This window comes from Leuresthes tenuis, unplaced genomic scaffold, assembly GCF_036924035.1.
Source record: "Leuresthes tenuis unplaced genomic scaffold, fLeuTen1.0.hap1 SCAF_13, whole genome shotgun sequence".
In the NCBI taxonomy this organism is placed as follows: Eukaryota; Metazoa; Chordata; class Actinopteri; order Atheriniformes; family Atherinopsidae; genus Leuresthes; species Leuresthes tenuis.
This window is the reverse complement of record NW_027325367.1, coordinates 34,795,652-34,820,079: the sequence shown is the minus strand read 5'-3', so window position 1 is coordinate 34,820,079 and position 24,428 is coordinate 34,795,652. Positions and strand designations below refer to the sequence as shown.

The 24,428-nt window shown below is 48.5% G+C and overlaps 15 non-coding genes and 3 pseudogenes across 15 annotated transcripts; 10 read left to right on the top strand and 8 right to left on the bottom strand.

Moving 5' to 3' along the window:
- Nucleotides 1–4,200: 4,200 nt before the first annotated feature.
- Nucleotides 4,201–4,377, bottom strand: LOC140267790 (U2 spliceosomal RNA; annotated as a pseudogene).
- A 705-nt stretch (nucleotides 4,378–5,082) lies between these two features.
- LOC140267990 (U1 spliceosomal RNA) lies at nucleotides 5,083–5,246 on the top strand. Its single transcript, XR_011907513.1, has one exon. It is a non-coding gene; the product is annotated as a U1 spliceosomal RNA (small nuclear RNA).
- Nucleotides 5,247–5,850: 604 nt separating this feature from the next.
- LOC140267992 (U1 spliceosomal RNA) lies at nucleotides 5,851–6,014 on the top strand. Its single transcript, XR_011907515.1, has one exon. It is a non-coding gene; the product is annotated as a U1 spliceosomal RNA (small nuclear RNA).
- A 602-nt stretch (nucleotides 6,015–6,616) lies between these two features.
- Nucleotides 6,617–6,780, top strand: LOC140267922 (U1 spliceosomal RNA). The gene has a single exon (XR_011907452.1). It is a non-coding gene; the product is annotated as a U1 spliceosomal RNA (small nuclear RNA).
- A 1,997-nt stretch (nucleotides 6,781–8,777) lies between these two features.
- Nucleotides 8,778–8,968, bottom strand: LOC140267694 (U2 spliceosomal RNA). The gene has a single exon (XR_011907285.1). It is a non-coding gene; the product is annotated as a U2 spliceosomal RNA (small nuclear RNA).
- Nucleotides 8,969–9,243: 275 nt separating this feature from the next.
- On the bottom strand, nucleotides 9,244–9,357 carry LOC140267865 (U5 spliceosomal RNA). Its single transcript, XR_011907400.1, has one exon. It is a non-coding gene; the product is annotated as a U5 spliceosomal RNA (small nuclear RNA).
- A 384-nt stretch (nucleotides 9,358–9,741) lies between these two features.
- On the bottom strand, nucleotides 9,742–9,950 carry LOC140267760 (U2 spliceosomal RNA; annotated as a pseudogene).
- Nucleotides 9,951–14,918: 4,968 nt separating this feature from the next.
- LOC140267792 (U2 spliceosomal RNA) lies at nucleotides 14,919–15,094 on the bottom strand (annotated as a pseudogene).
- Nucleotides 15,095–15,799: 705 nt separating this feature from the next.
- Nucleotides 15,800–15,963, top strand: LOC140267978 (U1 spliceosomal RNA). The gene has a single exon (XR_011907502.1). It is a non-coding gene; the product is annotated as a U1 spliceosomal RNA (small nuclear RNA).
- Nucleotides 15,964–16,568: 605 nt separating this feature from the next.
- Nucleotides 16,569–16,732, top strand: LOC140267946 (U1 spliceosomal RNA). Its single transcript, XR_011907475.1, has one exon. It is a non-coding gene; the product is annotated as a U1 spliceosomal RNA (small nuclear RNA).
- A 2,666-nt stretch (nucleotides 16,733–19,398) lies between these two features.
- On the bottom strand, nucleotides 19,399–19,589 carry LOC140267703 (U2 spliceosomal RNA). The gene has a single exon (XR_011907294.1). It is a non-coding gene; the product is annotated as a U2 spliceosomal RNA (small nuclear RNA).
- A 273-nt stretch (nucleotides 19,590–19,862) lies between these two features.
- Nucleotides 19,863–19,975, bottom strand: LOC140267921 (U5 spliceosomal RNA). Its single transcript, XR_011907451.1, has one exon. It is a non-coding gene; the product is annotated as a U5 spliceosomal RNA (small nuclear RNA).
- A 386-nt stretch (nucleotides 19,976–20,361) lies between these two features.
- On the bottom strand, nucleotides 20,362–20,552 carry LOC140267693 (U2 spliceosomal RNA). Its single transcript, XR_011907284.1, has one exon. It is a non-coding gene; the product is annotated as a U2 spliceosomal RNA (small nuclear RNA).
- Nucleotides 20,553–20,622: 70 nt separating this feature from the next.
- On the top strand, nucleotides 20,623–20,786 carry LOC140267630 (U1 spliceosomal RNA). Its single transcript, XR_011907228.1, has one exon. It is a non-coding gene; the product is annotated as a U1 spliceosomal RNA (small nuclear RNA).
- Nucleotides 20,787–21,386: 600 nt separating this feature from the next.
- LOC140267996 (U1 spliceosomal RNA) lies at nucleotides 21,387–21,550 on the top strand. The gene has a single exon (XR_011907518.1). It is a non-coding gene; the product is annotated as a U1 spliceosomal RNA (small nuclear RNA).
- Nucleotides 21,551–22,150: 600 nt separating this feature from the next.
- LOC140267800 (U1 spliceosomal RNA) lies at nucleotides 22,151–22,314 on the top strand. Its single transcript, XR_011907346.1, has one exon. It is a non-coding gene; the product is annotated as a U1 spliceosomal RNA (small nuclear RNA).
- Nucleotides 22,315–22,916: 602 nt separating this feature from the next.
- LOC140267848 (U1 spliceosomal RNA) lies at nucleotides 22,917–23,080 on the top strand. Its single transcript, XR_011907385.1, has one exon. It is a non-coding gene; the product is annotated as a U1 spliceosomal RNA (small nuclear RNA).
- Nucleotides 23,081–23,516: 436 nt separating this feature from the next.
- Nucleotides 23,517–23,680, top strand: LOC140267788 (U1 spliceosomal RNA). The gene has a single exon (XR_011907345.1). It is a non-coding gene; the product is annotated as a U1 spliceosomal RNA (small nuclear RNA).
- The last annotated feature ends 748 nt before the right edge of the window (nucleotides 23,681–24,428 follow it).

Genomic DNA, 24,428 nt, shown 5'->3' with positions numbered 1-24,428 from the left:
AATGACAACCAAAACAGCAAAAGTGCCTGAAAATGATGGCCACTGGTCTGTTGCACAGACCTGCACAAAAAGGAAAAGAAAACCACATCCAACTTAAGTGGGATGTCCGGCACACCCCTCCCTCCCATCCGAACTTCCTGGTACATCCACTCCCTTCTCACATATTCATACCCCCCCCATACAAAGGAAAAAACATCTCTCATGAAACTTCTCCTATATTGAGGAGGTAAAGGAAAAACATACGCTAGGTATACCAAAAATGGCAAAATATCAGCCTTCAAAACCAGCACTCTACCACTTAAGGAAAGTTGCCGGGATTTCCACAGCCCCATCCGCGAACGGGCTGCAGCCAGACGCCTTCCCCAATTTAATTCTGCACTCCCCTCTCCCTGAGACTCTACCCCCAGGACTCTCACTGGGCCCTGGCACTGGGGCAGACCAGCTAGGCCTCCCACCCTACCAGCCCATGGTCCAAAAAACTTAATGGTGGACTTCCCTAAGTTCACTTTGGCCCCCGACACTATCGAAAAACTCTCCACCACTTCCAACAGCCGTGTGACCGACCTCTCTGTTGTCAAAAAAAAGGTCATGTCATCCGCATACTGCATCACTGTCAACTTGTCTGGACCTGCTCCAGGAAGGTGCAGACCCACCACACCCGGGTCCCCCCGCACCACCGCACCCAGCGGCTCCATGTAAGCCACAAAGAGCAGCGGGGAGAGTGGGCATCCCTGCCTCACCCCAGTTCTCTGTGCCACCACTGTACCCAAGTGCCCGTTCACCATAACTCTGCTCCCCACCCCCTTGTACATGATCTCCAACCACTCTATGAAACGGGGCCCAAATCCCATCCTCTCCAAAACTGCAAAAAGAAACCTGTGGTTCACCCTGTCAAACGCTTTCTCCATATCTAACCCCACCAAACTCATATTGATCCCCCGCTCCTCCACCCAATGAATACAGTCCCTCACCAATCCCAGATTCCACTGTATTAGCCTTCCCTCCACCCCACACGTCTGATCCTCATGGATTACATGAGGTAGAGCCTTCCGAAGACGACCAACTAGGACTCGAGCCACAATTTTGTAGTCCACACAGAGCAACGTGATCGGCCTATAGCTTTCCATTCGCTCCCTGTCCCCTTTCTTATACAAGAGAGATATGACCCCCTCCCTCATTGTTTTCCCTAAGCCCCTCCCTTCCAAAACAGATTTAACCACCTCCCACACATCCCTCCCCAAAATCCCCCAAAAAACCAAAAAAAATTCCTTGGGCAGCCCATCAATCCCAGGCACCTTGCCTGATGGCAGCCCCTTCATGGCCTCCTCCACCTCTGCCATGGTCACCGGGCCCTCCATCCCCTCAACTATATCTCCAGGAACCCTTCTCTGCAGAGACCCTAAAAACCTTCCCAGGCCATCCTCACCCACAGCCCCCTCCCCAAAAACTTCCCCAAAAAACAGAGAAGCTACCTCCACCATCTCCAGTGGGTCTGTCACAGAACCCCCACCTTTCCCACGCAGCTGCGGGATACATGCCCTTGCCTGGGCTGTCTTAACCTGCTTGAAAAAGTAAGCACTGCAGCGTTCCCCCAACTCAAACTTCTCCTTTCTACACCGAAATAAAAACACCCTAGCCCTCTCCCTAAAATAAATCCCTAACTTACCCTTTACCGCTTCAACTGCCTCCCTATCCAGCGTCTCCCCCTTATTCCCTGCTGTCACCAAAAATTGTAGTCTCCTCTGTAAGTGCACAAACTCCCTTCTCCTCTCCCGTGCTCTCACTGTGCTATATGAGATCGCCAATAGGCGAGTATTGTGTTTTACCCCCTCCCACCAGTCCACCACTGATCCGAAACAAGGCTTAAGCTGTTCCCACACCCCATAATGGAAAGAAAAACTTTTCCGGAAAGCCTTTTCCTTCAAGATTTCACAATTTAGCCTCCAAAACCCCCTCCCAAAAAGGGGTGCCTCCACCTCAAAGGTCACCCGGAGTTGGCCGTGATCTGTGAACCAGAGGGGCGACACTGCAGCATCTTTCACCTCCACCACCTTTGGCAAAAAAACAAAATCTATCCTACTGCGTGAACCCCTAGAATTTGACCATGTGAATCCTTCCCCTGACCTATCCACCACCCTGAAACTATCCTGTAAATTAAAGTCCATCACTACATCCCTCAAATAAGGCAAACTAAAATCCCCAATGCCTTCAAAAGAGACATTAAAATCCCCCCCCACAACCAAAACCCTGTTGGTAACACAAACATCAGGCAACGCCAAAAAAAGATCCCTCCGTCCCTGTGGTTCTGCTGGGGCATAAACAGTGATGAACCGAAAATAGACCCCCCTCCAGTCCGCATCAACCACTAGTACCCTCCCCTGTACCACAGAAAAACTCCCCGACACATGAAAATCCCTATCCCCAAATAAAATACCCACCCCACAAGAGTGAACCCCTCCCACCCCCCACCTTGAAATCCCCCTCTTCCATCCATCAGAGAAGACCCTTACATCTCCCCCATCCCTTAAATGAACCTCCTGTAAAAAACAAACCTGGAAAGGGACCTGGGCCAAATAATGAAAAATCCCCCCCCTCTTCCCCTTATCTCTCATCCCCCTCACATTGACTGTTAAAACTGTAAAGGTCCCTTTCAGGCCTTCTCTTTCTCTCCCAGTAGGCCCTCGGAACCACTCCCCACAGACCCCCCCGATCCGTAGACCTCGCACTCCTCAAGGTAGGCCACACTGCTGGGCGACCTGGCCTCAAAAACAGAGCGTGACGAGCTCAGGGGTGAAACAGCCCCCCCCTCCCCTGGCCCAGTCCCCCCATCTATGTTATCAGCCCTCGCACCATCTTGGGTGCCCCCGGAGGCCCCGCCCTCCCCTTCCGCACCCCTGCTTACTCCTTGATGCCTCTCGGAGGCCGCAGGTACCCCCTCCATTACATCAGACCCCCTGCAGGAACCCTTCGGCCCCAAGTCCACACCCAATGACCCCGAATGTCCTGGTGAAGTCGAAGGCACCTCTCCTTCACACGCACTGTCCATCGACTGAACGGCACCCTCTCGCTGTTTCTTCCTCCTCCTTCTTCCCTTCACCTGTGTTTCAGCACGGACCGCTTCAGCTGAGGACTCTGTGTAGTCCTCACCTGAAGAGACCCTCTGCCTCCTCACTCCACCAATCGCTGCCATCACCATCTCCACCGTCTCCTCCTCCGAACTCGCCGCACAATCTGCCCAGGATCCTGTCAGCGGCAGACAGTCTCCAAAGCTCACCATAACACTCACACCTTCACGATCACCTCCCAAGTCCGATGGGTCTGCCGCTCCTTCTACGTTGCCCTTCCCTGGGACATCTCCATCTGCCATGAGCCTTTCCCCAGCCGGCGAGGCTGCGGCCGCCTCCGCAATCCGGACAGCAGCCCCCGTCCCAAGGCCCATCTTTGCCTCGTGGACCTCCTGACGCAACTCCACCTGCGGCCTCTGCTTCCGGATCTCCAAACCTCCAGCCACTGTGGCGTATGTGCGGGTACGTTTGGGGCAGTCCCGAAGCAGGTGCCCCGCATCCCCGCACCCATGACAGTGCCGGGGTGCATCACAGGTGGCAGCACCGTGCCCACTTCCCCCACAGTTCCGGCAGCAAACTTGGACGCAGCCTGTCGCCAGGTGTCCAAACCTGCGACATTGTCTGCAAAACAGTGGCTGCCCGGAGTAAAAAAGAAATCCCCTGTCCGCCCCAATTGAAAAGTATGCAGGGGGGTGCTTTAATCCGTCCATGCTGTCTGGATCCTCCCCCAACAGCACCCTGAACTGCCTCCGACCTGTCCAGATCCCAAAACTGTCCCGCAGATATTTCGGCTGCATGTCCACTTTCCCGTACCTCCTGAGGAACCCAGCCACTGCCTCGTCCCCGACGTATGGGTTGTAAACGTGGATAGTCACAATCCTCAAATTCCTCTGGCAAAGAGGCACCACTCTGAACCTGGAAAAGGGCTCCATCTCTGCCTTTTCCTGAAATGTTGCTTGGATCTGATCGTACTGCTGCTGGCTGTTCAAAGTGAGATCATATCCCCCATCGGCTGCGTTCCATTGCAAACAGAAAATCTGTGCCGGATCAACTTTCAAACCTGCGACGATGACAGTTCTGACGAACCACTCCCCATCTCCAAAATGACTTTTCTTGTCTTTTAAAACAAACCTCAAAGAATTTCGCAGACCAGCATAAAATGCTGTCTGGGATGGATGTTTAATGACCATTTTTCCTCCAAAAAAAAAAAAAAAACGATACACCTAAATCATCCAGGCTCCTTACATCGCTTGGCTCTGGTAACTTAAACCACTTACTGCACTTGATCTTAGCCAAAAGGCCGAGAAGCGATAACTGTCCACTGGTTCACGTCCGAGGGCCCTTCCTGGCACAATGCGCACTTGTCGCGGTGTTCTTTTTATAGCCATAGGTGGCCAGAGAGTCACTTTGCACCTCCGCCCACCCGCTGCACTGAGCACTCTTCAGCTGAGCCCTCTTCAGCCCTTTTAAATGGTATAACTTTGCACTCCCGCGAGCACCATTCAAGCAACATCAGCACAGTCACAACAAGTAGAATGCTGTAGCATGTCTACACAACAGATATGCAGCTGCGCAGTTGTCAGGTGAGGTCATACAGTCAACCCAGGCAGGTGGGCATTGCCTTAGAGGTGGGGAGGAACAAAATGAAAAAAAGAGGACATGTGACCACTGAAGTGGATGTTTAGCAAGGTTTGCCAAATGCTGCAGCATGTCTGCACTGGAGATATGCAGCCGTGAGGGTTTGCCTCAACTGGGAAATTTCCCAGTGTGGGAGGGTGTGGCTTTAGAGATGGGGAGGAGGGGAAAGAGATACGTTTGTGCTGCAAGTTCCTTGGTTGTTTAAAAGAAGAAGTGATCAGAAAGATAATGAAAAGCCTTACTGTTTTAATCTGCAAACATTTTAGTTTCGGGGTAGCTGCTGCTGCTGGCATGGCACACAAGACAGTTGAAGTTGCAGCACCGTCCGGCCGAGTGAGGCACCTGGGAAAGAGGTATCAGCCTCTGACATTTGCAATTCATACTTACCTGGCAGGAGAGACACCATGATCAAGAAGGTGGTTCACTCAAGGCGAGGTTCAGTCATTGCACACCGACTGTACTGACCCTTGCGAATTCCCCAAATGTGGGAATCTCGACTGCATAATTTCTGGTAGTGGGGGACTGCGTTCGCGCTTTCCCCTGATTTGGCTGTTTAACATGAATATTTCTGGTCTACATTACCCTTTTCTGACCTTGTGTCACTGTTTTAGCAACACCTTGCCGTCTTTAAAATGGATGTTTAGTAAGGTATGCTGAATGCTGCAGTATGTCTGCACAACAGATATGCAGCTGCGCAGTTGTCAGGTGAGGTCATACAGTGCAGTCACCCCAGGCAGGTGGGCATTGCCTTAGAGATGGGGAGGAACAAAATGAAAAAAAGAGGACATGTGACCACTGAAGTGGATGTTTAGCAAGGTTTGCCAAATGCTGCAGCATGTCTGCACTGGAAATATGCATTCGCTCAGCCGTGAGGGTTTGCCTAAACTGAGAAATTTCCCAGTGTGGGTGTGGCTTTAGAGATGGGGAGGAGGGGAAAGAAATACGTTTGTGCTGCAAGTTCCTTGGTTGTTTAAAAGAAGAAGTGATCAGAAAGATAATGAAAAGCCTTACTGTTTAATCTGCAAACATTTTAGTTTCGGGGTAGCTGCTGCTGCTGGCATGGCACACCAGACAGTTGAAGTTGCAGCACCGTCCGGCCGAGTGAGGCACCTGAAAAAGAGGTATCTGCCTCTGACATTTCCAATTCATACTTACCTGGCAAGAGAGACACCATGATCAAGAAGGTGGTTCACTCAAGGCGAGGCTCAGTCATTGCACACCGACTGTACTGACCCTTGCGAATTCCCCAAATGTGGGAATCTCGACTGCATAATTTCTGGTAGTGGGGGACTGCGTTCGTGCTTTCCCCTGATTTGGCTGTTTAACATGAATATTTCTGCTCTGCATTACCCTTTTCTGACCTTGTGTCACTGTTTTATAACACCTTGCCGTCTTTAAAATGGATGTTTAGCAAGGTTTGCCAAATGCTGCAGCATGTCTACACAACAGATATGCAGCTGCGCAGTTGTCAGGTGAGGTCATACAGTGCAGTCACCCCAGGCAGGTGGGCATTGCCTTAGAGATGGGGAGGAACAAAATTAAAAAAAGAGGACATGTGACCACTGAAGTGGATGTTTAGCAAGGTTTGCCAAATGCTGCAGCATGTCTGCACTGGAGATATGCAGCTGCCCAGCCGTGAGGGTTTGCCTCAACAGAAATTTCCCAGTGTGGGTGTGGCTTTAGAGATGGGGAGGAGGGGAAAGAAATACATTTGTGCTGCAAGTTCCTTGGTTGTTTAAAAGAAGAAGTGATCAGAAAGATAATGAAAAGCCTTACTCTTTTAATCTGCAAACTTTTTAGTTCCGGGGTAGCTGCTGCTGCTGGCATGGCACACCAGACAGTTGAAGTTGCAGCACCGTCTGGCCGAGTGAGGCACCTGGGAAAGAGGTATCAGCCTCTGACATTTCCAACTCATACTTACCTGGCAGGAGAGACACCATGATAAAGAAGGTGGTTCACTCAAGGCGAGGCTCAGTCATTGCACACCGACTGTACTGACCCTTGCGAATTCCCCAAATGTGGGAATCTCGACTGCATAATTTCTGGTAGTGGGGGACTGCGTTCGCGCTTTCCCCTGATTTGGCTGTTTAACATGAATATTTCTGATCTACTTTACCCTTTTTTGACCTTGTGTCACTGTTTTATAACACCTTGCCATTTTTAAAATGGATGATTAATAAGGTACGCTGAAGGTTTGCCAAATGCTGCTATATGATAGCCCATAAAGTCACTGCTAACGTCACACAGGAAACCAACTTACTGCTGCTAAAGGTGCTTCTTCAAAGGTGCTCCAGAGCTTCACTGTCGCACCACTCTTCTGGGTTTTGTTTCAGTCATTAGAAGCCAAACTATTGCTTTTATAGGTTACTTTTAATCAAAGTTTAAGCCTCTAATGATGGAGAGCAGTTCATTCAGTCCTGACTAGAACCAGAAAATATCACCATATTAGTCCAGTGCTCAGGTCTCTGCACTAGCTTTCTGTCGCTCAGAGAATAGACTTTAAAACAGTTCTACTTTACCCTTTTTTGACCTTGTGTCACTGTTTTATAACACCTTGCCATTTTTAAAATGCCAAATGCCAAATGCTGCCAAATGCTGCTATATGATAGCCGATAAAGTCACTGCTAACGTCACACAGGAAACCAACTTACTGCTGCTAAAGGTGCTTCTTCAAAGGTGCTCCAGAGCTTCACTGTCGCACCACTCTTCTGGGTTTTGTTTCAGTCATTAGAAGCCAAACTATTGCTTTTATAGGTTACTTTTAATCAAAGTTTAAGCCTCTAATGATGGAGAGCAGTTCATTCAGTCCTGACTAGAACCAGAAAATATCACCATATTAGTCCAGTGCTCAGGTCTCTGCACTAGCTTTCTGTCGCTCAGAGAATAGACTTTAAAACAGTTCTATTTAGCTGTGCACATGACAACTGGAAGTATTTTATTTGCACTCTTCGCTTTTAATTTAATTAATTAGTTATTTTCTATCTTTTATGGAATTATTTTATTGGCCTTCTTGTGATTTTATGTAGCTGTAAAGCAATTTTGTTTACGAATTGTGCTCTACAAATAAACTTGCCTTGCCTTTCCTCAACCTAAAAGGAGCTTTCCATTTGTGGGGCTTCTGCAGGCCCCTCCCCGTCTTCTGCCTCACCTGACTGCTGTCCACCATTCAGGGGTTTTGGTGGTAAATTTGAATTTCCCAGCCTAGCTGTTTTAAATAGCTCATCAACTGCCTCTGACTGCCCTCCATTTCCATCTCTTTCCTGTATTTTTAGGGATTTCAACTTGTTGGCAAAAGATTTTGGGCAATCTCTGAAGAGGTGGTTTTATTCTCCACAGAGATTGCACTTTCTGCCATTCGTACACTCTTCGATGGTGTGACCAATTTCTCTACATTTGCGACAAAATACCTTTGTGCAGGCGTCCAACAGATGCCCATGCTCCCCACGCGGCAGAGTTTCGGCTGTCCCTGGTAGTGGATGTAGCCTCTGTTTTTCTGCAAGACAATCATGGGTGGGAGATGTTTCAGGCCCTAGAAGCCCTGGGGGTCTTGCCATTGTTGGATGGGGACCCTCCAGGTGCAATTCCAAATGCCATTGCAGTATTTCAACCTGCAATGAGCAAGAAAGCAAAAACAACCAACAACATTTTGATAAAGAATTTTAACTACAATATAGTTGGAAAACTTTAATCAAGCACAAAAATACCTCTTAAGCACAGGTTCTTAATGCCAAAGCATGCACAAAATCAAGGACACAGAGAAGGCAATCATAGTCTTAACCAAAAGATAGAGAAACAACAAATAAGAATCTACTTGGCTCTACTCTACTCCGAGAAGTCACTCTGCACAGCAACATGATTTTCTTTTGCACAAACAGAAAAGACTTAGCCCGCAAAGGTAAAGCCATCCAAAAATAGAAACAACTCATTAGTGCTGCTCTCCACGGAAGTCTTTAGTAAAAGGCGAAAGACACTCCCAGAGCCGTGTTAAAGTCTGCCTCGCATTCACTCCCTTTTCTCAGCAGACTAAAAGAAACTTCCATCCTGCACCACTGTTTGCTTTTTCACAAGAGCAGAGAAGAGCGCACCGTTCCAAGCGGCACTGCAGTACTGGGTCGATGCTTGGAGTGAACGGAGCAAGCTCCTTTTTCAACTCCTGTTCCTAAAAATCCATTTAATATGTAGTCCTCGTATAGAGGACATATCAGATATTAAACTGATAAGAACAGATACTACACTTGATCTTAGCCAAAAGGCCGAGAAGCGATAACTGTCCACTGGTTCACGTCCGAGGGCCCTTCCTGGCACAATGCGCACTTGTCGCGGTGTTCTTTTTATGGCCATAGGTGGCCAGGGAGTCACTTTGCACCTCCGCCCACCCGCTGCACTGAGAACTCTTCAGCCCTTTTAAATGGTATAACTTTGCACTCCCGCGAGCACCATTCAAGCAACATCGGCACAGTCACAACAAGTAAGGCGACTCTACTCAGGGAAGTCACTCTGCACAGGAACAAGATTTCTTTTGCACAGACAGAAAGGGCTTCACCCGCAAAGGTAAAGCCTGCCAAAAATAGAAACAACTCATTAGTGCTGCTCTCCACGGAAGTCTTTAGTAAAAGGCGAAAGACTTGTACGTTATGAAGAGAAACCAGAGTACGATTATCCGTCACTGCGGGAGCAGGGCACCAGGCCAGTTGGCATAGCCACCTTCCCCGTGGTGAGCTTTGCTTGGTTGAGACGCTTGCTCCCCCTTGCTCCTCGGCTAACCAAGTAGGAACAATCGGGCCCTATTCGATGGCTGCCTTGTTTTTTACTCTGTGCAAAAGACAAGGCAGGCACAAACACCACGGGAAACACCGTATTGAGGCTTTGTTCTGAGCGCTCATTCGGTGTCGCGTTTCTTTCAAGCAATTCCCGGTTTGCCCACACTCGGCTCGCTCCCAGAGCCGTGTTAAAGTCTGCCTCGCATTCACTCCCTTTTCTCAGCAGACTAAAAGAAACTTCCATCCTGCACCACTGTTTGCTTTTTCACAAGAGCAGAGAAGAGCGCACCGTTCCCAGCGGCACTGCAGTACCGGGTCGATGCTTGGAGTGAACGGAGCAAGCTCCTTTTTCAACTCCTGTTCCTAAAAATCCATTTAATATGTAGTCCTCGTATAGAGGACATATCAGATATTAAACTGATAAGAACAGATTTTTTTTTTTTTTTTTTTTTTTTTTTTTATTACAAAACTTCCAAGAAACATTTAGAACAACATGACAAACCAATCAAAGCAATGCTTTACATGTCCGACACAAAAACCATACAAACATAAGAAACAACCACAAAGAAACACTACCCGCTCATGAAAATAAAGTCTTCCATCGCTCTCTTGCAGCGTGATACCCGTACTTTTCCTCCTCCATTCTTCTCATGCGTCCAATCTCTGCCCTCACCCTTGCCACCACCCTTCCCACCTGCCAGTCCACATTGTTTTTAATCAACGCCGTCCTTGCATCCCACAGCGCCACCTTTCCCATAGACAGAACCAACCATAACAGAAAACCCTCCCTACCTTTCCCCCTTAAACCCAAGCCCAGCATTATCATGTCATACTTTAAAGACCCCAATCTTGGAAAAAAAAGAACCAACTCAACCCACACTTTTGTTGCAAACCCACATTCCCAAAACACATGCTCAATTGTCTCATCAGCCCCACATCCCTCCCTTGGGCACAAACTCCCCCGTGTCAACCCGTGTCTATTTAAAACTTCCCTGACTGGCAACCTCCTGTGTAAGGCGAGCCAATTTATATCCCTCGCCCTGTTTGTGAGACCTTTCTGCTGTGTGAAAACCCACCCTTGTTGCCCCACCCCATACACCCCCACCGGCCCCCTTTTTTCCACCAGAGCCCTGTACAGGCGCCGGTGACTGAAGCACAGGTCCCCCTCCTGACACTCTGGGTGCTTTTTCCCCCAGCATACCACCTGCCTATAATACGGGGGTAAGACATCCCCCTTTGGCTTTCGATTGTCCCATAACACCAATCTCCTGAAGGGGAATGACAACCAAAACAGCAAAAGTGCCTGAAAATGATGGCCACTGGTCTGTTGCACAGACCTGCACAAAAAGGAAAAGAAAACCACATCCAACTTAAGTGGGATGTCCGGCACACCCCTCCCTCCCATCCGAACTTCCTGGTACATCCACTCCCTTCTCACATATTCATACCCCCCCCATACAAAGGAAAAAACATCTCTCATGAAACTTCTCCTATATTGAGGAGGTAAAGGAAAAACATACGCTAGGTATACCAAAAATGGCAAAATATCAGCCTTCAAAACCAGCACTCTACCACTTAAGGAAAGTTGCCGGGATTTCCACAGCCCCATCCGCGAACGGGCTGCAGCCAGACGCCTTCCCCAATTTAATTCTGCACTCCCCTCTCCCTGAAACTCTACCCCCAGGACTCTCACTGGGCCCTGGCACTGGGGCAGACCAGCTAGGCCTCCCACCCTACCAGCCCATGGTCCAAAAAACTTAATGGTGGACTTCCCTAAGTTCACTTTGGCCCCCGACACTATCGAAAAACTCTCCACCACTTCCAACAGCCGTGTGACCGACCTCTCTGTTGTCAAAAAAAAGGTCATGTCATCCGCATACTGCATCACTGTCAACTTGTCTGGACCTGCTCCAGGAAGGTGCAGACCCACCACACCCGGGTCCCCCCGCACCACCGCACCCAGCGGCTCCATGTAAGCCACAAAGAGCAGCGGGGAGAGTGGGCATCCCTGCCTCACCCCAGTTCTCTGTGCCACCACTGTACCCAAGTGCCCGTTCACCATAACTCTGCTCCCCACCCCCTTGTACATGATCTCCAACCACTCTATGAAACGGGGCCCAAATCCCATCCTCTCCAAAACTGCAAAAAGAAACCTGTGGTTCACCCTGTCAAACGCTTTCTCCATATCTAACCCCACCAAACTCATATTGATCCCCCGCTCCTCCACCCAATGAATACAGTCCCTCACCAATCCCAGATTCCACTGTATTAGCCTTCCCTCCACCCCACACGTCTGATCCTCATGGATTACATGAGGTAGAGCCTTCCGAAGACGACCAACTAGGACTCGAGCCACAATTTTGTAGTCCACACAGAGCAACGTGATCGGCCTATAGCTTTCCATTCGCTCCCTGTCCCCTTTCTTATACAAGAGAGATATGACCCCCTCCCTCATTGTTTTCCCTAAGCCCCTCCCTTCCAAAACAGATTTAACCACCTCCCACACATCCCTCCCCAAAATCCCCCAAAAAACCAAAAAAAATTCCTTGGGCAGCCCATCAATCCCAGGCACCTTGCCTGATGGCAGCCCCTTCATGGCCTCCTCCACCTCTGCCATGGTCACCGGGCCCTCCATCCCCTCAACTATATCTCCAGGAACCCTTCTCTGCAGAGACCCTAAAAACCTTCCCAGGCCATCCTCACCCACAGCCCCCTCCCCAAAAACTTCCCCAAAAAACAGAGAAGCTACCTCCACCATCTCCAGTGGGTCTGTCACAGAACCCCCACCTTTCCCACGCAGCTGCGGGATACATGCCCTTGCCTGGGCTGTCTTAACCTGCTTGAAAAAGTAAGCACTGCAGCGTTCCCCCAACTCAAACTTCTCCTTTCTACACCGAAATAAAAACACCCTAGCCCTCTCCCTAAAATAAATCCCTAACTTACCCTTTACCGCTTCAACTGCCTCCCTATCCAGCGTCTCCCCCTTATTCCCTGCTGTCACCAAAAATTGTAGTCTCCTCTGTAAGTGCACAAACTCCCTTCTCCTCTCCCGTGCTCTCACTGTGCTATATGAGATCGCCAATAGGCGAGTATTGTGTTTTACCCCCTCCCACCAGTCCACCACTGATCCGAAACAAGGCTTAAGCTGTTCCCACACCCCATAATGGAAAGAAAAACTTTTCCGGAAAGCCTTTTCCTTCAAGATTTCACAATTTAGCCTCCAAAACCCCCTCCCAAAAAGGGGTGCCTCCACCTCAAAGGTCACCCGGAGTTGGCCGTGATCTGTGAACCAGAGGGGCGACACTGCAGCATCTTTCACCTCCACCACCTTTGGCAAAAAAACAAAATCTATCCTACTGCGTGAACCCCTAGAATTTGACCATGTGAATCCTTCCCCTGACCTATCCACCACCCTGAAACTATCCTGTAAATTAAAGTCCATCACTACATCCCTCAAATAAGGCAAACTAAAATCCCCAATGCCTTCAAAAGAGACATTAAAATCCCCCCCACAACCAAAACCCTGTTGGTAACACAAACATCAGGCAACGCCAAAAAAAAGATCCCTCCGTCCCTGTGGTTCTGCTGGGGCATAAACAGTGATGAACCGAAAATAGACCCCCCTCCAGTCCGCATCAACCACTAGTACCCTCCCCTGTACCACAGAAAAACTCCCCGACACATGAAAATCCCTATCCCCAAATAAAATACCCACCCCACAAGAGTGAACCCCTCCCACCCCCCACCTTGAAATCCCCCTCTTCCATCCATCAGAGAAGACCCTTACATCTCCCCCATCCCTTAAATGAACCTCCTGTAAAAAACAAACCTGGAAAGGGACCTGGGCCAAATAATGAAAAATCCCCCCCCTCTTCCCCTTATCTCTCATCCCCCTCACATTGACTGTTAAAACTGTAAAGGTCCCTTTCAGGCCTTCTCTTTCTCTCCCAGTAGGCCCTCGGAACCACTCCCCACAGACCCCCCCGATCCGTAGACCTCGCACTCCTCAAGGTAGGCCACACTGCTGGGCGACCTGGCCTCAAAAACAGAGCGTGACGAGCTCAGGGGTGAAACAGCCCCCCCCTCCCCTGGCCCAGTCCCCCCATCTATGTTATCAGCCCTCGCACCATCTTGGGTGCCCCCGGAGGCCCCGCCCTCCCCTTCCGCACCCCTGCTTACTCCTTGATGCCTCTCGGAGGCCGCAGGTACCCCCTCCATTACATCAGACCCCCTGCAGGAACCCTTCGGCCCCAAGTCCACACCCAATGACCCCGAATGTCCTGGTGAAGTCGAAGGCACCTCTCCTTCACACGCACTGTCCATCGACTGAACGGCACCCTCTCGCTGTTTCTTCCTCCTCCTTCTTCCCTTCACCTGTGTTTCAGCACGGACCGCTTCAGCTGAGGACTCTGTGTAGTCCTCACCTGAAGAGACCCTCTGCCTCCTCACTCCACCAATCGCTGCCATCACCATCTCCACCGTCTCCTCCTCCGAACTCGCCGCACAATCTGCCCAGGATCCTGTCAGCGGCAGACAGTCTCCAAAGCTCACCATAACACTCACACCTTCACGATCACCTCCCAAGTCCGATGGGTCTGCCGCTCCTTCTACGTTGCCCTTCCCTGGGACATCTCCATCTGCCATGAGCCTTTCCCCAGCCGGCGAGGCTGCGGCCGCCTCCGCAATCCGGACAGCAGCCCCCGTCCCAAGGCCCATCTTTGCCTCGTGGACCTCCTGACGCAACTCCACCTGCGGCCTCTGCTTCCGGATCTCCAAACCTCCAGCCACTGTGGCGTATGTGCGGGTACGTTTGGGGCAGTCCCGAAGCAGGTGCCCCGCATCCCCGCACCCATGACAGTGCCGGGGTGCATCACAGGTGGCAGCACCGTGCCCACTTCCCCCACAGTTCCGGCAGCAAACTTGGACGCAAGCCTGTCGCCAGGTGTCCAAACCTGCGACATTGTCTGCAAAACAGTGGCTGCCCGGAGTAAAAAAGAAATCCCCTGTCCGCCCCAATTGAAAAGTATGCAGGGGGGTGCTTTAATCCGTCCATGCTGTCTGGATCCTCCCCCAACAGCACCCTGAACTGCCTCCGACCTGTCCAGATCCCAAAACTGTCCCGCAGATATTTCGGCTGCATGTCCACTTTCCCGTACCTCCTGAGGAACCCAGCCACTGCCTCGTCCCCGACGTATGGGTTGTAAACGTGGATAGTCACAATCCTCAAATTCCTCTGGCAAAGAGGCACCACTCTGAACCTGGAAAAGGGCTCCATCTCTGCCTTTTCCTGAAATGTTGCTTGGATCTGATCGTACTGCTGCTGGCTGTTCAAAGTGAGATCATATCCCCCATCGGCTGCGTTCCATTGCAAACAGAAAACCTGCGACGATGACAGTTCTGACGAACCACTCCCCATCTCCAAAATGACTTTTCTTGTCTTTTAAAACAAACCTCAAAGAATTTCGCAGACCAGCATAAAATGCTGTCTGGGATGGATGTTTAATGACCATTTTTCCTCCAAAAAAAAAAAAAAACGATACACCTAAATCATCCAGGCTCCTCACATCGCTTGGCTCTGGTAACTTAAACCACTTACTGCACTTGATCTTAGCCAAAAGGCCGAGAAGCGATAACTGTCCACTGGTTCACGTCCGAGGGCCCTTCCTGGCACAATGCGCACTTGTCGCGGTGTTCTTTTTATAGCCATAGGTGGCCAGAGAGTCACTTTGCACCTCCGCCCACCCGCTGCACTGAGCACTCTTCAGCTGAGCCCTCTTCAGCCCTTTTAAATGGTATAACTTTGCACTCCCGCGAGCACCATTCAAGCAACATCAGCACAGTCACAACAAGTAGAATGCTGTAGCATGTCTACACAACAGATATGCAGCTGCGCAGTTGTCAGGTGAGGTCATACAGTCAACCCAGGCAGGTGGGCATTGCCTTAGAGGTGGGGAGGAACAAAATGAAAAAAAGAGGACATGTGACCACTGAAGTGGATGTTTAGCAAGGTTTGCCAAATGCTGCAGCATGTCTGCACTGGAGATATGCAGCCGTGAGGGTTTGCCTCAACTGGGAAATTTCCCAGTGTGGGAGGGTGTGGCTTTAGAGATGGGGAGGAGGGGAAAGAGATACGTTTGTGCTGCAAGTTCCTTGGTTGTTTAAAAGAAGAAGTGATCAGAAAGATAATGAAAAGCCTTACTGTTTTAATCTGCAAACATTTTAGTTTCGGGGTAGCTGCTGCTGCTGGCATGGCACACAAGACAGTTGAAGTTGCAGCACCGTCCGGCCGAGTGAGGCACCTGGGAAAGAGGTATCAGCCTCTGACATTTGCAATTCATACTTACCTGGCAGGAGAGACACCATGATCAAGAAGGTGGTTCACTCAAGGCGAGGTTCAGTCATTGCACACCGACTGTACTGACCCTTGCGAATTCCCCAAATGTGGGAATCTCGACTGCATAATTTCTGGTAGTGGGGGACTGCGTTCGCGCTTTCCCCTGATTTGGCTGTTTAACATGAATATTTCTGGTCTACATTACCCTTTTCTGACCTTGTGTCACTGTTTTAGCAACACCTTGCCGTCTTTAAAATGGATGTTTAGTAAGGTATGCTGAATGCTGCAGTATGTCTGCACAACAGATATGCAGCTGCGCAGTTGTCAGGTGAGGTCATACAGTGCAGTCACCCCAGGCAGGTGGGTATTGCCTTAGAGATGGGGAGGAACAAAATGAAAAAAAGAGGACATGTGACCACTGAAGTGGATGTTTAGCAAGGTTTGCCAAATGCTGCAGCATGTCTGCACTGGAAATATGCATTCGCTCAGCCGTGAGGGTTTGCCTAAACTGAGAAATTTCCCAGTGTGGGTGTGGCTTTAGAGATGGGGAGGAGGGGAAAGAAATACATTTGTGCTGCAAGTTCTTTGGTTGTTTAAAAGAAGAAGTGATCAGAAAGATAATGAAAAGCCTTACTGTTTTAATCTGCAAACATTTTAGTTTCGGGGTAGCTTCTGCTGCTGGCATGGCACACCAGACAGTTGAAGTTGCAGCACCGTCCGGCCGAGTGAGGCACCTAGGAAAGAGGTATCAGCCTCTGACATTTCCAATTCATACTTACCTGGCAGGAGAGACACCATGATCAAGAAGGTGGTTCACTCAAGGCGAGGCTCAGTCATTGCACACCGACTGTACTGACCCTTGCGAATTCCCCAAATGTGGGAATCTCGACTGCATAATTTCTGGTAGTGTGGGACTGCGTTCGCGCTTTCCCCTGATTTGGCTGATTAACATGAATATTTCTGGTCTACATTACCCTTTTATGACCTTGTGTCACTGTTTTAGCAACACCTGCCATCTTTAAAATGGATGTTTAGTAAGGTACGCTGAATGCTGCAGCATGTCTACACAACAGATATGCAGCTGCGCAGTCAGGTGAGGTCATACAGTGCAGTCACCCCAGGCAGGTGGGCATTGCCTTAGAGATGGGGAGGAACAAAATGAAAAAAGAGGACATGTGACCACTGAAGTGGATGTTTAGCAAGGTTTGCCAAATGCTGCAGCATGTCTGCACTGGAGATATGCAGCCGCTCAGCCGTGAGGGTTTGCCTGAACTGAGAAATTTCCCAGTGTGGGTGTGGCTTTAGAGTTGGGAAGTAGGGGAAAGAAATACATTTGTGCTGCAAGTTCCTTGGTTGTTTAAAAGAAGAAGTGATCAGAAAGATAATGAAAAGGCTTACTGTTTAATCTGCAAACATTTTAGTTTCGGGGTAGCTGCTGCTGCTGGCATGGCACACCAGACAGTTGAAGTTGCAGCACCATCCGGCTGAGTGAGGCACAGGGGGATATCGTATATACACACATATGAAGGCTATATATAAAAATAGCCTATATGAATATATATGTATGTGTTTGAATGTTTTGGATGACAGCGCAAGTGCAAAAAAGTACGACAACTACACTGAAAGACGTTGTTTTAGCTTTCATGGTGTCTGTAGTTGTCTAGCGCGCAAGCACGTCTCGCTGGTTACGAGCGCTGAACAGGCACGCGCGCTCTTTGCCGCGTCTGCAGCGCGGAGCGGCGAAGAGATGCAGGGGAAACCGTATCTGACGGGGAAACGCGGCTCGAAAGAACACCGGAGTGAACGAGCTGTGCTGCAGGCGGGCGTCGTTGACGTCATCCCAGTAGAGCCCTCTATAAGCCCCCCGATAGCCGATAAAGAGACTGCTAACGTCCCACAGGAAACCATTACTTCAACTTACTGCTGCTAAAGGTGCTTCTTCAAAGGTGCTCCAGAGCTTCACTGTCGCGCCACTCTTCTGGGTTTTGTTTCAGTCATTAGAAGCCAAACTATTGCTTTTATAGGTTACTTTTAATCAAAGTTTAAGCCTCTAATGATGGAGAGCAGTTCATTCAATTACAAATTGCAAATAATTTCCAACTTCCAACTGGTAAACAATTAAAGAATGCCAACCTGAAGAAAAATTTCCTCGTCTTGGAGATCGAACATTAAACAAATTGAGCATTATTCCTTTTTTCGGTTAAGTGAACTATAAAACAGCTAATGAGAATTTGGTGTAACAATGGAGCCAAGGCACAATAGCATAACATTAACTCTGTGTGGTTGTCCTCTTCAGGAGCAGTTTTCTAATGACTGCCTGTTTAAGGAGAACCTAGAGGCGAACCACTACAACACCTACTCATCTTACTCTCACCCAGGAAACTACCTGGCTCTTTCTCACAAAGGGCAGTTAAGGAGAGGCAATGATGTGAACCACAACCAATCCTGCACTCATTTCTTACCAAGAAGGACTCTGTGATGAGCGTTTTCTCAACTGGAGCCTATGTTGATATGATGCTGCTATATTTAATCTCCAGTTTGTGGAGCAAAAGCAGCACACCAGAAGCTGGCCTCTATGCAGAAACAAGGCCTGAAGCCTCAGAACGGGATACAGAAGAGATTAATGGGATTTTAAGAGCTTTATGGAGAAATAGCCAAGCTCTAACACAAACTTTCTTCAACTTGTTCAGACGACCTGCCTGTTCGGTCTGAGGTTCCATCAACAACAGCCTCCCGTGGTGCAGTTCACCTGTATTCCAACTGCATGGATTACTTTGGCTTTCTGTACATCTTCTGTCCGGCTGTTTATCATAAATAAATTCTGAACCACTGTACATTTCCTGCTTCGAACCAATCAGCAGATAGATAGCATTGTTTTGTAAATAAAGCACATGGCTGTTCATAAAACACATTTTGCCAGAGGATGGCGCAAAAAGACAACAGGGGAAAAATTATCTTATTTGCATTTACCAGACTGACACATACATTTTTTTCAAAATAAATTCTAATGTTCCTGTTGTCTGCTTAATGAGTAATAAGGACAACACATAACAGACTCAATGAGGTGATATAATCATTATGGTTACAGCATGTTTCAAGCTATAAATGTCTTAACATCCATTCACTGAATCTCACACTGTTACTATAACCCCTGGAGAAGTCTCCTCTCCAAAACAAACACCTTCACAAGTCTAAATATGCAAATGCTCACTGACTCACCGCTGCTACTGCCAGCTACACAGGTTCATTTTGAAGGAAGTGGGAGTTTATTAATTCTGTAAATAATTATTCTATTCTAATGGTAGACTGTTGAATGTTAGAATATTATTATTTTTGCACTCTTGTTTAGGTTATTTAAATGTTTTATTTGTGCACAGTTTCATACATTTTACATTTTCTGTTTTGCACTGAATGTTAATTTGTTGGCTTTTTGGTTTCTGGGTTAGGGTTAGAAACGAACTGTAAGACAGCTGCAGTACATACAGAAATGCTGCTGCTCTAGTCCTGACTAGAACCAGAAAATATGACGAAAAGAAAATTTCATCTTGGGCTCCCTGAAACTTCCATCCTGCACCACTGTTTGCTTTTTCACAAGAGCAGAGAAGAGCGCACCGTTCCCAGCGGCACTGCAGTACCGGGTCGATGCTTGGAGTGAACGGAGCAAGCTCCTTTTTCAACTCCTGTTCCTAAAAATCCATTTAATATGTAGTCCTCGTATAGAGGACATATCAGATATTAAACTGATAAGAACAAATACTACACTTGATCTTAGCCAAAAGGCCGAGAAGCGATAACTGTCCACTGGTTCACGTCCGAGGGCCCTTCCTGGCACAATGCGCACTTGTCGCGGTGTTCTTTTTATGGCCATAGGTGGCCAGAGAGTCACTTTGCACCTCCGCCCACCCGCTGCACTGAGCACTCTCCAGCTGAGCACTCTTCAGCCCTTTTAAATGGTATAACTTTGCACTCCCGCGAGCACCATTCAAGCAACATCGGCACAGTCACAACAAGTAAGGCGACTCTGCACAGGAACAAGATTTCTTTTGCACAGACAGAAAGGGCTTCACCCGCAAAGGTAAAGCCTTCCAAAAATAGAAACAACTCATTAGTGCTGCTCTCCACGGAAGTCTTTAGTAAAAGGCGAAAGACTTGTACGCTATGAAGAGAAACCAGAGTACGATTATCCGTCACTGCGGGAGCAGGGCACCAGGCCAGTTGGCATAGCCACCTTCCCCATGGTGACCTTTGCTTGGTTGAGACGCTTGCTCCCCCTTGCTCCTCGGCTGACCAAGTAGGAACAATCGGGCCCTATTCGATGGCTGCCTTGTTTTTTACTCTGTGCAAAAGACAAGGCAGCCACAAACACCACGGGAAACACCGTATTGAGGCTTTGTTCTGAGCGCTCATTCGGTGTCGCGTTTCTTTCAAGCAATTCTCCCGGTTAGCCCACACTCGGCTCGCTCCCAGAGCCGTGTTAAAGTCTGCCTCGCATTCACTCCCTTTTCTCAGCAGACTAAAAGAAACTTCCATCCTGCACCACTTTTTGCTTTTTCACAAGAGCAGAGAAGAGCGCACCGTTCCAAGCGGCACTGCAGTACTGGGTCGATGCTTGGAGTGAACGGAGCAAGCTCCTTTTTCAACTCCTGTTCCTAAAAATCCATTTAATATGTAGTCCTCGTATAGAGGACATATCAGATATTAAACTGATAAGAACAGATACTACACTTGATCTTAGCCAAAAGGCCGAGAAGCGATAACTGTCCACTGGTTCACGTCCGAGTGAGGCACCTGGGAAAGAGGTATCAGCCTCTGACATTTCCAATTCATACTTACCTGGCAGGAGAGACACAATGATCAAGAAGGTGGTTCACTCAAGGCGAGGCTCAGTCATTGCACACCGACTGTACTGACCCTTGCCAATTCCCCAAATGTGGGAATCTCGACTGCATAATTTCTGGTAGTGGGGGACTGCGTTCGCGCTTTCCCCTGATTTGGCTGTTTAACATGAATATTTCTGGTCTATATTACCCTTTTTTGACCTTGTGTCACTGTTTTAACAACACCTTACCATTTTTAAAATGGATGTTTGGTAAGGTATGCTGAATGCTGCAGCATGTCTACACAACAGATATGCAAATGCGTAGATGTCAGGTGAGGTCATACAGTGCAGTCACCCCAGGCAGGTGGGCATTGCCTTAGAGATGGGGAGGAACAAAATGAAAAAAGAGGACATGTGACCACTGAAGTGGATGTTTAGCAAGGTTTGCCAAATGCTGCAGCATGTCTGCACTGGAGATATGCAGCCGTGAGGGTTTGCCTCAACTGAGAAATTTCCCAGTGTGGGTGGGTGTGGCTTTAGAGATGGGGAGGAGGGGAAAGAGATACGTTTGTGCTGCAAGTTCCTTGGTTGTTTAAAATAAGAAGTGATCAGAAAGATAATGAAAAGCCTTACTGTTTTAATCTGCAAAGGTTTTAGTTTCGGGGTAGCTGCTGCTGCTGGCATGGCACATCAGACAGTTGAAGTTGCAGCACCGTCCGGCCGAGAGAGGCACCTGGGAAAGAGGTATCAGCCTCTGACATTTCCAACTCATACTTACCTGGCAGCAGAGACACCATGATCAAGAAGGTGGTTCACTCAAGGAGAGGCTCAGTCATTGCACACCGACTGTACTGACCCTTGCGAATTCCCCAAATGTGGGAATCTCGACTGCATAATTTCTGGTAGTGGGGGACTGCGTTCGCACTTTCCCTTGATTTGGCTGTTCAACATCAGTACATCTCATCTAAAATTCCCGTTTTTGACCTTGTGTCACTGTTTTAACAACACCTTGCCATCTTTAAAATGGATGTTTAGTAAGGTACGCTGAATGCTGCAGCATGTCTACACAACAGATATGCAGCTGCGCAGTTGTCAGGTGAGGTCATACAGTGCAGTCACCCCAGGCAGGTGGGCATTGCCTTAGAGATGGGGAGGAACAAAATGAAAAAAGAGGACATATGACCACTGAAGTGGATGTTTAGCAAGGTTTGCCAAATGCTGCAGCATGTCTGCACTGGAGATATGCAGCCGTGAGGGTTTGCCTCAACTGAGAAATTTCCCAGTGTGGGTGGGTGTGGCTTTAGAGATGGGGAGGAGGGGAAAGAGATACGTTTGTGCTGCAAGTTCCTTGGTTGTTTAAAAGAAGAAGTGATCAGAAAGATAATGAAAAGCCTTACTGTTTTAATCTGCAAACGTTTTAGTTTCGGGGTAGCTGCTGCTGCTGGCATGGCACACCAGACAGTTGAAGTTGCAGCACCGTCCGGCCGAGTGAGGCACCTGGGAAAGAGGTATCAGCCTCTGACATTTCCAACTCATACTTACCTGGCAGGAGAGACACCATGATCAAGAAGGTGGTTCACTCAAGGCGAGGCTCAGTCATTGCACACCGACTGTACTGACCCTTGCGAATTCCCCAAATGTGGGAATCTCGACTGCATAATTTCTGGTAGTGGGGGACTGCGTTCGCGCTTTCCCCTGATTTGGCTGTTTAACATGAATATTTCTGCTCTACATTACCCTTTTATGACCTTGTGTCACTGTTTTAGCAACACCTTGCCGTCTTTAAAATGGATGTTTAGCAAGGTTTGCCAAATGCTGTAGCATGTCTACACAACAGATATGCAGCTTTGCAGTTGTCAGGTGAGGTCATACAGTGCAGTCACCCCAGGCAGGAGGGCATTGCCTTAGAGATGGGGAAGAACAAAATGAAAAAAGAGGACATGTGACCACTGAAGTGGATGTTTAGCAAGGTTTGCCAAATGCTGCAGCATGTCTGCACTGGAGATATGCAGCTGCCCAGCCGTGAGGGTTTGCCTCAACAGAAATTTCCCAGTGTGGGTGTGGCTTTAGAGATGGGGAGGAGGGGAAAGAAATACATTTGTGCTGCAAGTTCCTTGGTTGTTTAAAAGAAGAAGTGATCAGAAAGATAATGAAAAGCCTTACTCTTTTAATCTGCAAACGTTTTAGTTCCGGGGTAGCTGCTGCTGCTGGCATGGCACACCAGACAGTTGAAGTTGCAGCACCGTCCGGCCGAGTGAGGCACCTGGGAAAGAGGTATCAGCCTCTGACATTTCCAACTCATACTTACCTGGCAGGAGAGACACCATGATCAAGAAGGTGGTTCACTCAAGGCGAGGCTCAGTCATTGCACTCCGACTGTACTGATCCTTGCGAATTCCCCAAATGTGGGAATCTCGACTGCATAATTTCTGGTAGTGGGGGACTGCGTTCGCGCTTTCCCTTGATTTGGCTGTTTAACATCAGTATATCTCATCTAAAATTCCCGTTTTTGACCTTGTGTCACTGTTTTATAACACCTTGCCGTCTTTAAAATGGGTGTTTAGTAAGGTACGCTGAATGCTGCAGTATGTCTGCACTGGAGATATGCAGCCGCTCAGCCGTGAGGGTTTGCCTCAACTGAGAAATTTCCCAGTGTGGTTGTGGCTTTAGAGATGGGGAGGAGGGGAAAGAAATACATTTGTGCTGCAAGTTCTTTGGTTGTTTAAAAGAAGAAGTGATCAGAAAGATAATGAAAAGCCTTACTGTTTTAATCTGCAAACATTTTAGTTTCGGGGTAGCTTCTGCTGCTGGCATGGCACACCAGACAGTTGAAGTTGCAGCACCGTCCGGCCGAGTGAGGCACCTAGGAAAGAGGTATCAGCCTCTGACATTTCCAATTCATACTTACCTGGCAGGAGAGACACCATGATCAAGAAGGTGGTTCACTCAAGGCGAGGCTCAGTCATTGCACACCGACTGTACTGACCCTTGCGAATTCCCCAAATGTGGGAATCTCGACTGCATAATTTCTGGTAGTGGGGGACTGCGTTCGCGCTTTCCCCTGATTTGGCTGATTAACATGAATATTTCTGGTCTACATTACCCTTTTATGACCTTGTGTCACTGTTTTAGCAACACCTGCCATCTTTAAAATGGATGTTTAGTAAGGTACGCTGAATGCTGCAGCATGTCTACACAACAGATATGCAGCTGCGCAGTCAGGTGAGGTCATACAGTGCAGTCACCCCAGGCAGGTGGGCATTGCCTTAGAGATGGGGAGGAACAAAATGAAAAAAGAGGACATGTGACCACTGAAGTGGATGTTTAGCAAGGTTTGCCAAATGCTGCAGCATGTCTGCACTGGAGATATGCAGCCGCTCAGCCGTGAGGGTTTGCCTGAACTGAGAAATTTCCCAGTGTGGGTGTGGCTTTAGAGTTGGGAAGTAGGGGAAAGAAATACATTTGTGCTGCAAGTTCCTTGGTTGTTTAAAAGAAGAAGTGATCAGAAAGATAATGAAAAGGCTTACTGTTTAATCTGCAAACATTTTAGTTTCGGGGTAGCTGCTGCTGCTGGCATGGCACACCAGACAGTTGAAGTTGCAGCACCATCCGGCTGAGTGAGGCACAGGGGGATATCGTATATACACACATATGAAGGCTATATATAAAAATAGCCTATATGAATATATATGTATGTGTTTGAATGTTTTGGATGACAGCGCAAGTGCAAAAAAGTACGACAACTACACTGAAAGACGTTGTTTTAGCTTTCATGGTGTCTGTAGTTGTCTAGCGCGCAAGCACGTCTCGCT